Source organism: Phocoena sinus, chromosome 14, assembly GCF_008692025.1.
Source record: "Phocoena sinus isolate mPhoSin1 chromosome 14, mPhoSin1.pri, whole genome shotgun sequence".
Classification (NCBI taxonomy): domain Eukaryota; kingdom Metazoa; phylum Chordata; class Mammalia; order Artiodactyla; family Phocoenidae; genus Phocoena; species Phocoena sinus.
The window spans coordinates 10,311,673-10,325,515 of record NC_045776.1 but is presented as its reverse complement, the minus strand read 5'-3'; the positions used below and the strand labels follow the sequence as shown (position 1 = coordinate 10,325,515).

Genomic DNA, 13,843 nt, shown 5'->3' with positions numbered 1-13,843 from the left:
GTGTCCCGGCCCGGGAAGATCCCACATGCCGTGGAGTGGCTGGGCCCGTGAGCCATGGCCGCTGAGCCTGCGCGTCCGGAGCCTGTGCTCCACAGTGGGAGAGGCCACAACAGTGAGAGGCCCGTGTACCACAAAAAAAAAAAAAAAAAAGAGAGAACATAATGTGATTCCTCATGTATCCATCATACAGTGACTGTAAAGTCAGGATGAAAAGGTAAAGAGAAGAGGGGATAAACAATATGGTGCATTCATCTCCCTATTCCCAGCACCTTAACATCCTGTTCGTCCTGTAGGGTTACTCTGATCTGTGTGACAATCTGCTTATTGTGAACTAAAGGGCCATCTGTGTCTGCCTTTGTTGTGGTCTCATTGCCTGCTTCAGTTCCTGGCAGGTGACAGGAGCTCAATTTCCTGAATGAGTGAATCTGAAAGTGACTAAGTGAGTAAATGGATAAATTAAAAGATATGTCAGCAGAAAAATCTCTTATTTAAGTTAATGTTAGAAGCTCTTATTTGATCTGGTAATGTGAGCAGTTTCCTTTGAATCTTTGCCCAAAGCCAACACAGCAAGCACAACGTGGAGAAAAGAGCGCAGCAGCCTAAGGGACTACAAACTGGGTTCAGGGCTGAAAGCATGTGACTGTTTTGAGTAAGAGTAAATTCACCCACAAGAAGAAAGCATGGAAGTAGCCCGGGGTGTCTGTGGTTTAAAACTATCGAACGCTGCCTCTCTTTAGAGACCAGATTCCACTCTTTTACCAAAACTACCAGATCACTCACTTTTAAAAATGAAATAATTATGTCTTAGATATGGGAGAAACACATTTTAAAATCTCAAATAAATTGTTTCACAGAATTCTTGCCTCTGCTTTTCCCTCTATAACTGACTTGAATTCTTACACGCTGTTTGCATTCACCATTTTACTTATTGGTTCTGTGTGATAAAGGAAAACAGATAGTTGAAAAAATATCCTGCATATATATTAAGGGAGATTGCACATGAAGGGAAAACATAAAGGTATTTATGTCCTTAGCTCCACTCGCAAAAGCACTGTAGCTGAAATGCCCATCATCAATCATTCCAGTCTTCATCCTTCTTGATCAACGAAATGTTTGATAAACCTCTCTTAAACACTCTTCTATATGCTGAATCCTGTACCATTATGTAAATTGCTAATAGTTACTTAGGTAATCATCTGTAAGCTTTTATGCCTCAGGACCTTTGCTCATACTATCATTTTCACTTGGAACAATCAACCCATCCCTACTGTCACACTCCAATCCATCATGCCAAGCTTCACTTAAAGTTCATCTAAAGTGAGGGCTCTCTGTTTGAATTCCTATTGTACTTTGCTTTCCTTTCATATGGACTTTTTAATATTTTGCCTTTATTTTTATTTACTTCTTGCTTTTCCTATTAGAGTTGTCCCTTGGTATACATGGGGGTTTGGTTCCAGGAGCCCCGCGGATACCAAAGTCAGCAGACGCTCAAGTCCCTTCTGTAAGGGGGCTACTAATACAGTCTACTCTCCATATGCAAGGGTTAAGCAACTGTGATTGGCTGAATCCACAGCTGTGGAACCCGTGCATACAGAGGGTCAACTGTATATACAATTTTAAGAAGTGTATTAGTATATTTACCTTTTTGCCTACCTCCACACTCAGAAACATAGTATTTTACGTAAGTAAATATTAAATAAGTATTGGTTGTTAGATTGCCATTATGATTTCATATTAGCAATAAATAATGGATACATGAGAGAGTGAGGCTTATGGTTGGTTTGGGTAGAAGGAGAAATCCCAAGGAAACATGGGATTATTAAATCAATTACAAGCCTGGATAACGGTTAGTTACTTAAAATAGATCTTTTGAAGAGGTATTTGAGGATAGTAGAACATGAAGAAAAACGACATGATATCCTATCCACAGTTAAAGTGATATGCAAGCAAAACTCATGCATTTAGACTGGGTCATTATAACCGAGTTCTGTCTTGTTCCTTTTAGAAGACAGAGTGTTAGCCATCCACAGGGGGGGAAGAAAAAAACATTGCAAGTATTAGTGAATGCACCGTATTGTTAAGGTAGACAATAAGAGAAATCAGCTGAAAGAAATGAGAGATTTCTAAAAGGTGCAGTTATCACCCTATCACATATTTTAACACACTTTCTGTTCTACTGAATATATCACTTTTTTATTTCCCTCAGTCTAGAATCTATTCAGAAGTATGTGTGTATATATATATATATATATATATATATATATATATATATATATATATCTCCTTGTCTTTATGTTTCCCCTTGAGAATTGATCATGTTTGGTAGCAAAAGGAAACCCTTATAGGCTATTCAGGAGCAAAACATTTTGTTTTTTAATAATTCTTTCTCAGTATAAAAACTATCAAAGGAATCAGCAGGCAACCTCTCCATGGCAATTAGTGAGATCCATTTGAATTGTATGCTTCCAAGAAGCACCTCTTGGGGCCACCCTCCACCGCCACGTCTCCCCTGGGTGAATTGTAGTGTCGGCCTTTGTCTAATGGAGCATGAACATAACATATGACAAAGCAATCAGGACACAACTGGAACAAGCTGGTTTGAAATAAAATTATAAACTTAGGCTGCAGTTGCTACTAAAGTACTACTATTTATTGTATGCAGCAGTTCGATGACCTAATGATGTGAATCCAGCTCAGCATTTGGACAGTTTTGGAAAGTGAAAGAATAATTCCCATTATTGAATGGGAATTATAGCGACAACACACAAGGTCAACAGCAACATGATCCAAAGTGTATGCGGAAGCTTTAGTTGCATCCATGGGGATAAACAAACAAAAGAAACATTAAGAGGCCTGAACTGGAAAGAGATTTAATTCTGGAGATAATAGAGTTAGTTTACTTTAGAGAAATAATGTGAGTGGTGATTTTTCATTTAAAACATGTGCTTGATGTTACTGATAATGATGGTTAAGTATATGTGGCTTCATAAGAAATACAGCATTCTTCAAATGGGTGAACCATTGATTCAACCAAAGAACACCCCCTCCTCCTCTCCCCTGAACTTCTGTTATTGACAATAGACCTTGGCCTTTTGGAAATTTTAACTCCCATTGGCTACATTCTCCTATTTTGTAACAGGGCAACATGAGTTACATACACATCAAGAACATGGGTCTGATGACACTGTGAATGTTTTTCATTAGAATTTTTTTTTCAGCAAAGACCACTGTTTTGTTAAAGGCTATGTTCTCAGAATAAAGCAAAAGTGCAGAAAATTGACATCTTTAAGTTAAGGAAATCATTTTCCTCACTAATGTTGCATAGACACAATTGGAATGATTCTATAAAAGTGTCAACAGGTTTGGCTGAGAAAACACACATTTTGATATTCTCTCTTGCAAAGTAATGATTTCAAAGGTTGTGGTATCATAGAATGAGGACTCTTTTTCAAAAATAATTCCTGGAATACCTAGGAAATCTTATTAATTTACACTTTTCATTATCGATATCCATCTGGTTTTAGAAAAGTTTATATGCTGTACGATGGTAGTATTTAGAAGTTTAGGCACCAGAATTTTACTGTCTCGGTGTATTCACTTGCCTAATATTTTGGAGCTATCACAAGAAGTCTGGATATTTAGTGTAACATGTACTAATAAGGATTCTGAGCAGTGTACTGAATCATTATTAAATTAAATTATGTTCAGTTTTAAAGGTAGAATGCAGATCATGTACTGTTTAATATGCTTTCTAATTATAACAAAAAATAAACCCAGGCAATTCTGTCACAATAAGCCCTAAGCTAGAATAACAGTTCATGAATTGTTAGTAGCAATCCATATTTTAGCAAAATAGTTTTGAAATAAACATACACTCCATGACCCATCTAAAATTTGGCTGGTTCACTTGTTCCCCCACTCTCTTATCTTCTTGGGAAGAAGACTTATACAAAATAACACTTTGGAGCTAATTAAAAATGGCTAGTCATTATTCTGGATGCCTCAACCTTAACTGATACTTGTATTCAATTAGAATTTCTATAAATTTTATCAAATAACATCTTTTGATTTTCCACTGTTAATCTCTCTATATCCCTACAACTGTGAGACTCAACTGCTTCCTCCCTATTTATTGATTGCCTGCAATGTGCAAAGCATCGTGCTACACATTGGATATGACTGGAAAGCCCTTCATGGAGTCTGGATGAAATTCTAACTTTGATAACTGCTACTTTCCTTCAATCTGATACCTTAAACTGTCCTGTTGATCATATCACACTAAAGTTTATGCCTTCACATTTCTGATAGAACTTACTTTTTAAAGTCATTAACAGTTGTAAAATTTAAAGTCACAGAATGGTGAATGTAGTAGTTAAATTTTATAGCTAGAATTTCTTTTTTAAAAAAATATGACTGCTTTATGGTGTACAAATTAGTCAAGATGGATTCTGATGTTCTCAGTTTAATGCAGTGGTTCACTGGTAATATAGGATTATTATTTCAGTCACAGTCTGGTTCAAAACTTCATTTCTTTCTGCTATAGCTGTCTCAAACAACTGAAGGAGTCACAACTGGGTTTGGAATATTTGGGAGGATTGGTGTCTAAGCTCTTTACTTGGATAAGTCTTATAAAAGTGTAGTGCATTCATATACTGTTCTTAGTGCTGCCACAGATGCCACTCTCTCCAGCATTTTTTGGGTCTCACAACTAAGGCTGAGCCAATTGCCTCTCTGATTAAAGTAGTTTTTGTTTGTTTCTTTCTTTCCCCAACTGCCCTCAGCAGTAGACAGTGTACTTCCTTCTCAATGTCGTCACAGTTTTTAACCAAGGGACTTACAAATGTAGCACTCCAGCTTTGTTCTCACCTCAGCTAATCTCCCATTCCCCATTCACAGTCCCAGTGAAGTTTCCATTTTTTCCAGATCCTCAGGAGCCATGAGGACTCTGAGGGTTCATGCTTACCGGTAAACGCTAGCTCAGTATTTTTGTTAATCTAAAAATATCTTTATTTTGCCTTTTTCCTTGAAAGATAATTTCACTTTGTATACATGCCAGAGTGACATATTTTTTTAAAGTTCTTGGTGTATTTTTTTCAGCTTTATTGAGGTATAATTGAGGTAAATAAAATTGCATACATTTAAAATATACAATGTGATGTTTTGACATATATACACTTTGAGAAATGACTACCACAATTAGGTTAATTAACATATTCATCACCCCACATAGTTACCAATTTTTTCAATGTGTCTGGTGAAAATTCTTAAGGTCTACTGTCCTAGCAAATTTTAAATATACAAACCTACAGTAGATACACAAAAGGTAGCAAAAAGGGAATCAAGGCATACCATTTTGGAAAATCATCTATTCACAAAGGAAGACAGCAAGAAACGAAGAAAGGAATAAGGGAAATACAAAACAGCCAGGAAGCAATTAATAATATGCCATTAGTAGATTCTTGCTTATCAATAATTACTTTAAATGTAAATGGATTAAATTCTCCAATCAAAAGGAATGGCATGGCAGACTGGTTAAAAAAATCTGAGACCCAACTAATGCTGTCTGTGAGAGACATTTCAGCTTTAAGGACACACATAGGCTTAAAGTGAAGAGGTAGAAAAAAGTTATTCCATGTATATGGAACCCAAAATAGAGCAAGCGTAGCTATACTTATGTCAGGCTGACATATATTTTTAATTAGCAAATTGAGAAAATTTCCTGCTTACTTCCTTCCTTCCATTGTTAAATTTCTTACTTCCATTGTTCCTATGAAAAAGTGTGTTGTTAGTATATATGTTATTTCTTTTAAATAATCTCTCAAATTTCTAGTGGTCATTAACCTCTTCTCTTTTGGTTTTGTGTTCTGAGATGGTAGTTTGATCTTTCTACTTTTTTCAGGCGGAGGGGTTGCTTTTAACATGCCTAACTGGTAATTCATTGAGCTTTGTTAATATGAGTATCATCTTTATTTAAATTAATTTTTGGATATTCTCATTTATTAGCCCTTAAAATATTGCCTCTTCTATTCTCTCTCTTTTCATCATCTGGAATTCAAGTAAGATATAAAGTCTTATTACCTTAACTATTATTTCTATTAATTTCTTATCCATATCCTCTGTGGCTTTTTCTCTTTGCCTTTAGGAAAAAAACAAAAACAAACACAAAAAAAATCTTAGTTTTACTTTTGCTTTACTAATTCTTTGTTTAGTTGTGTTTGTGTTTAATTTATTCTTAAACAATCCAGTTAATTTAAAATTTCAACAATTATGTATTTATTTCTAGAAGGTCTATTTGGTTGTATCTCAAAATATGCTTGATTATTTTTAATAACTCTTCTCTAACTGATAAGAGTTCTACTTTCACTTTGTTTTGATCTCTGAGGATTTCTTTCTTGCCAGTTCAACAATGAATGAAAATGTTTATCTTGAAAAAGATTTTACTTGCACTTTTATTAATTTTTTTAAGTGAGAAGATTGATCAGATTAGATTGCTTCCATAACGTTGATAAAATAATTTGCAGGGTTAATTTTACAGAATTTTCACTCAATAAATGAGTCTCATTCGGAGACCTTCATAAACTTCCCTGTGTAGAGCTTTCTTAATATGGGACATGGGGACTGGGATAGGGCAGGAGTTCAAAACCAGTTTTACATTTTTGTGACTTTGTGCACATAATGCCTGGTATCTTTCAGGTCTTGAGATAATTTATACTTACCCTGGTGGTTTGTTCTACAAGCAGGCTCTTTCCCTCAAGATTGGATAAGATTCAGTAAAATGGAAAAAGGACTCCCTGGTCATCCAGCCACACTTGGGTTCATACTGGGGCTTACCTTTGAAATTTTGTTATAAAATTCCTTTATTCTTGCTCAACAACTGAAATGTTCTGACCCCTGTGACCTGTCTACATGTGTATATCTTTTCAGGTAGAAAACTTAACTTGTTAACTTCAATTTCTTGAAATGTGTTAATGCCTCTGCATTTTGAATAAAAAAGTAGTAAAGGAAAGAAAAGAAGACCAAATATCATACACCATGAGCCTGCATTGGACCTACAAGGTCTCATGCTCTCATTCCCTTTGCCGCTTCCTCTCGGGCCTGGGCTATTTCTACTTGGAGTGGTAAAACAAGACATTAATGTGGACAAAATAATGGACTTAGAATGCTGTGGTTTTTGATCAATTTGGTCTGACTGGACAGCATTAAAAAGAGTTGTCTTGTATCTCACTGGAATTTTACCTTGAGCTTTTAGGCCAGTGTCTCTGTGAGAAACAACTGGCCTTTGTTTAAACTTGTGTTATCCCAAAGACCTCCAGGGAAATAACTTGGCTGCTCAAGAACAGAATTTGTAGTAACGGGAATCCTGTGAATTCAGCTTCTACTTTTCTGTCTCTGAATAACTAATGCAATACATTTTAAAAGCCATCTCACTGAAAATGTCAAGAGCTCACCTTGGGAAATCAGGGATAATGTCTGGTAATTTGTTTATCATGCTCCTTCCCATAAACATAGCCCCCATCGATTCAACATACCAAGCAGTTTTCCCTAATTTGAAATGAATAGAAAACAGATAATAAAAATTGATCCATCAGGTAAACACAACAGAACCACAGTTAGAGAAAGAAAGAATTATTGTAAAAGTTTGTCTCCCATTTTTAATTCAGTAAATTCCTTTTTCCCTAGGAGACAGCCATGCTATTACACAGTAAGGCATATTTTGATAAGGGTTTCATTGCAAAACTGAAGAGAAACAGAAGTCGCAGGAGATAGGATCGCTGGGTGCTGTAGTGGTCAGACTTGGGGGTATAATAGAATCACCTGGGGAGCTGTTCTAACAAAATACTGTTAGGTAGATCCTATCACCAGAGAACCTGTTTTAGTTTATCTTGGATGCTGATCTGAGACACCCAGAGGCATGAAAGCTCTAATATGCAGATAAGAGTGAGAAAAACTGATTGTGAATTCCTTGATCCTAGCCTCATATTTGGTGTGGAGTAAGTGCTCAATAAATGTGTAGTGTGAGCAAAATGAGTAAGTAACAGTGAAATTTGTTAACAAACTGACAAATGCTGACTATGGGTCAGAGTGAAAGCATAAAGCCCCTAGGGAGCTGCATACACAAGAGGAGTTATAGCTTTCCACAGGCTCTTTTCTAGGGTAATTCTGAGAAATACTGGGGACAGTGCTGCAGATGCGAGAAAGCATTCCACTCGATGTCCTGATGGAAGGGATAAGAAGAACTAACCCATGGGGGGGATGGGCAGCAATCTCTTTTGCCCACAGGGCACAGGTGAAGACCTACTGTAGCTAGGAAAAAGAGAAAGGGGGGAACCATTACAGATCCCCTACATATAAGAGTTACTTCACTGGGGGAGGGTTCAGATCACGGAGACCAGTCCTGAGATCAAGAAACACAATGGCTACAGAGGACAGAGGAGCCCTGAGAAAAGTCCTTCCCTATAAGCAGGCTAGCAACTGAGGAGTAACAAGCACCAACAGTCTACTGCTGAGACAGAAACAACTGCATAGAGAGAGACCCATTTTGAGGTGCCAGCATACAGAGAAGGACTACAGCAGGGGAAGGTCATTAAAAAAAAATTCTTCAGCAAACTAACCACAACCCTAAGGACAAGATAACAGTGGGGGAATTTGAAACAACAATGAAACCTACTCAATTCAATTCTTGGATAGGTTAAGTCAACACACCGCACTCACATACTAGCAGAATATGCATACACATTTCTAGTCATAAATACAAAGTAGAAATTTCACACTCAAATATGATCTGTTAAAACAATGATGGAGATTTAAAAATTTTTAAATATTTAAAAAATTTAAACATTTAAAAATAATTGTTGATTAATATGTTAAAGGCTCTAGTAGAAAAGGTATCCAGCATGCAAGAGCAGCTGGGGAACTTCAGAGAGAAATAGAAACTTTAAGAAAGAATCAAATGGAAATGCTAGAAGAATGGTAGCAGAGATTTAAAAAATGCTTTTGATGGGCTGATCAGTAGACTTGACACAGATGAAGAAAGAATCAGCGGTGATAGGTAGATAGAAATTACCCAAATTAAAGCACAAAGAGAAAAATAAAGTAAATATATAAATAAAATGTTAATATAGTATATATAATATATATAAATATGCAAGCAAACAAGATCACAGTCTCTAAGAACTGTGGAAACATTTCAAACAATTTAACATACTTGTCAATGCAATCCTAGAAGCAGAAGAGAGCATATAGTATAAAAAAAGGTTTGAGGACATTGTGTTGAAATATTTCTAAAAATAATGTATGAAAGCAAACCACGGATCCAGGAAGCTAAGTCAATTAAAGAGGATAAATATCAACCAACAAACAAATGTATACACATCATATTCACATTATTACATTATTGCATATTAAAGATAAAGAAAAAACCATGAAGGCAGCTTGAGAATAAAAAACATATTGCATAAAAAGGAAATACTGTTTAAATCATAAGATAATGGATTAACAGCTCCAAAATGCTGAAACAACAATAAAACTACTGCCAATACTGAATTCTATGTATAGTGAAAGTATTTCTCACCAAAAACGGAGAAAGGCTTTTCAGACAAACTAAAGCTGAGAGAAATCACTACCAAGATATCTGTACTACAAAAATGTTACAAGAAGGTCCTTAGGCAGAAGCAACAAACAGAAATGTGAACCTTTAAAAAGAAATGATGATCAAGAGAAATGATTAAAATAAAGGTAAATATAAAATATATTTTTCTATTTTTTAATCTCTCTAAATGAAAAATGAATGTTTAAAGCAATAATAGTACTGATGTGTTGCAGAGAATATATAAAAAGTAAAGTCTATAACAGGGATAGCACGAAAAACAGAGGGAAAAATTGGGAATATACGATTTATATATTATATATGAAGTGTAATATCCATTTCAATCTACACTTTGATAAATTACAGAAATATATTGTTAAGCCTAGATAAAGGGAACATAAAAGTAGTCAAGAAAAATCCATAAAAAGAAGAAAAAAGGACAAAAAATTGGATAAATAGTATATAGCTATATGTCAAATTTTAATACCAACTATTTTAAAAATTGCATTGAAGTTGCACTGAGAGTAAATGATCTATTCACATTAGACTGTATAAGAAAATAGGTCCTGGCTATATTCTGTCTACAAGAATCACACTTAAAATAATGTTACATACATTGGTTGAAAATAAAATTATTGAAAATATACATCATACAACACTAAGCAAGAGAAAGCTTCAGTGATGATAGTGAATCAGGAAAGGTAGACTCTAATCAGGAACACTACAGTGGGAAAAGTCTGTACACCTACAAAGAAAATCTCAGGTCCAGATAGCTTCTCTGATGAATACTCTCAAGTGTGTAAGCAAGAAATAATACCCATTATTAACAAAATTTTCAACAGAAGAACACTTTCCAACTAACTTAATGAGCCCAGGATTATCCTGAAACCAGACAAAGACAGAGACACATCTTTTCTCAGAAAACTCATCATAGCAAAAGGAAAAAACAAAAATCACATGAAGATTGAAAAGAAATAAAATTACCTCTGTTCTCAGACTACATGATTGTCCACATAGAAAATCTCAAATAATCTATTAAAATATTACTAAATCTAATAAATAAGTTTTAGGATTTTCATAGAATACAAAGTCAATATGCAAAATCTATTGTGTTGCTAGAAACTAGACTATTACAATTGAAATTTTTTTTTTTTTTTTTTTTTTTTTCTGTGCGCGGGCCTCTCACTGTTGTGGCCTCTCCCGTTGTGGAGCACAGGCTCCGGACGCACAAGCCCAGCGGCCATGGCTCACGGGCCCAGCCGCTCCGCGGCATGTGGGATCCTCACGGACCGGGGCACGAACCTGTGTCCCCTGCATCGGCAGGCGGACTCTCAACCACTGCGCCACCAGGGAAGCCCTGAAAATTTTTTTAAAAAAGAACATTTATAATAACATCAAGAACAAAAAAATATTATAAATCTAATAAAATATATATGTGTAGAGATTATATGGCAAAAACTGCAGGACAGTTTTGAAAGAAATATAAGAAACCTACACTAGATCAATGGGGCACCATTCTTTAAAAACAAAAACCAAAAAATAAAACCTTTCCTTCTACTTCATTCTCTATACCAAAAATTTTCTTGAATTTTATCACTAGGAAATTCTTGTAGGCATCAAAATGATATATAATTTAAAATAATTTAAAGGATTCCATCAATACTAGTGTTGGAGTCCACCCACAGAAGGCTTTAAAAATCCTTCTTATCATTTTTCTTCTGAATATGCCTTACAGAAGACACCTGCCTATATGTCTGACAATGCAATCTCCTCATTCAAAGCAAATTGGCACCCATTTGAAAAAAAGGTGGTTGCTAAAATGAGTTTTCCCCTCTAACAACTGATCAGTTTATTTTAGACAAAAATAAGTGTAAATCAAGCTATGCTCATATATTTCGAAACTTGTGTACAAAAAATAATCAGAACATGCATTGCTATATCTACTGCCACTGTAACTCCATTTCTTACACTCTGAAATACAGCTTCTATGAAGGAATAAATGTTTAATTCTTAGTTAAATGAACATTAATTATCCAACAGACTGAAAAGTTGTGGTTCCTACAGTGCTTGTATTTGTTCAATTTTATGTTACATAAAAGTCTTATTCCCTGAAAAAGTTTTTTTTAATTTTTACACACTCTCAGTATATTTATTTAAATGTTTAACCTATTTAAATGTGTTAACTTTTGTTATACAAATGTTGTTGTTTTAATTTTTCCCATAACATCACTACTCTTTTCTATTATTTTTCTCTTTTCTGTTGCTGTAGCCTAGTTTACAGCTCTTCATTACTTTTTTCTATGCATACTTATGATCAATTGAATCTTTAATATCAATCTATATTTTTCAAACTACCTATTTCTATTTAGTTTTTCTGTAAACATATATCCCAGCTGATCTCATTGAGAATATTTACATATTTAATTGACATATTTGACACACTTTAGATTGTCAAATTTACTGTGATGTTATTCAGTTTAATTTTTCATAGTAGTTATGCTCTCACCTTTCTAGTGGTTTCTTCTATTAGGTCATTCTGTTTTATGAGTATCAATTATCATTTTGGTAAAGTGTACACTTGTGATGCTCTAAAACTCAGGCCCTGGCTCTTTCCTGATGTGGCAAAAGGAGGTACTCAAGGATCTAGGCTGGATGGAGTTCTCCATCTCAGTAGGCTCCCCCTCCCACATACCAGGAGACTTTGCCTCAGAGAAGTTTCTTTCATTTCTGACAAAGCATGTCTCTAAGACAGTAGGGATACTTCACAAATTCTCAAATATTTAATAGGCTCCTCATATATTTGCTTCCAAATAGTTCCATGTGCTGCATCTTGTTTTCTGCCATTTCTAGATTGTTTAACAGTGTCCAGAATCTTTTATGTGCTCAATAATATTTGATGATTAGATGAAAGAACAAGCAAATACATGTTTTAAATGAAATAATTAATAACTCATTCTTGATAAATGGTACTGTAACAAGCATCCATTCCTTTTTTGTTCTTTAAATGCAGGGCTTTGTTGCATCTTTAAAATATCACAAATAGATCTTAAGAACCATCTGGCTTCTTGTTTTTTCCATAGCTGGACAATTCTTAGATATTATTCATCAGCCTGTTGAACTGTTCCTTTTCCAGAATTATAGATACAATCCAAATTTTTTTAACTATTGTGTTTTGCTGAATCAAAGCATCTGGGTATGACACATTTTCAATGTGTTTCCTTCAAGAATGAACTCATCTTTTGGGGTTTGAGATACTGAACAACAGATGACTGGTGCCATCCAAACATTGTGATTGTATTTTTTACCCAATAAATTTCAGATGTGAACAAGAGACCCATCCTCCAGAATAAAAACATTGATGGGAAGTGAGCATATGTAGACCTCAGCTTGTAAAGGAAGCCCAGTGTAAAGGAAGCCCAGTATATGTCTATGGAGGGTCAAAACCATAGCCAGTTCCTTTCTATTTCCCCATCACTTGTCAACCTGGAATCTATTTTTCTTTCTAAGGAGACTTTTTTATGTTGATGTGATTGAAGTCCTCTGGGGTCCTTCATAATTACTGTGTGTCTCTTCTGAGCGATGTCGACATTCTCTGGAATGTCAATAATCTGATTGCTGAGAACGGTTTTCATTCTTGCAGGAAGCGGATTTCTCTTAGCATTCACCTGTTACATACAAGTGACTGATAGATTTAAATTTTGGTGGCCCTGCCTATAATCACACCCTTTAATTAGCACTTGTTTGTTGCAAAATGCAAAACAAATAGGAGTGTTGGTGTTGACCTCTCAAAGACAGTACAGGATCTGAACCAAATACATCTCACTATTATAGAAGGGGGTGACGTGAGTTATATGAGTTAGCTGAGATAATAATTCAAATTCATTCCAGAAGTTGTTTGGTACACCTTAAGGACTGATGCCTTACACAGTTGCTTAGCTGGCTGTTTCTTACATAAGCTTTGATAATGACTAGAAAGTAAGTAAGGTATTAATGTGTGGTTAAGCCATAGGTAGCCATGATACAATGTGAAGAGTAGTAAAATAAATGCTCCAAGTGGCATGAAAGCACAGTGGAGGAATATGTTAGTTTGGAATAGATTTTTATAATACATAGCTCTGTGAAATCTTTCTTTTAGTGAATAATATGCTTTTAAAGAATCTCCCCACCTGTCCCCCCCCCCACCTCCTCCCACTCACTTTGTTCTGCCAGGTCCTCCTTCTCGGCTACTGAATTAACATTATATCTTTACTACACACA

General features: G+C 35.2%; 1 pseudogene; it reads right to left on the bottom strand.

The window, feature by feature from the left end:
* Positions 1-12,677: 12,677 nt before the first annotated feature.
* On the bottom strand, positions 12,678-13,218 carry LOC116739047 (annotated as a pseudogene).
* Between the last annotated feature and the right edge of the window lie 625 nt (positions 13,219-13,843).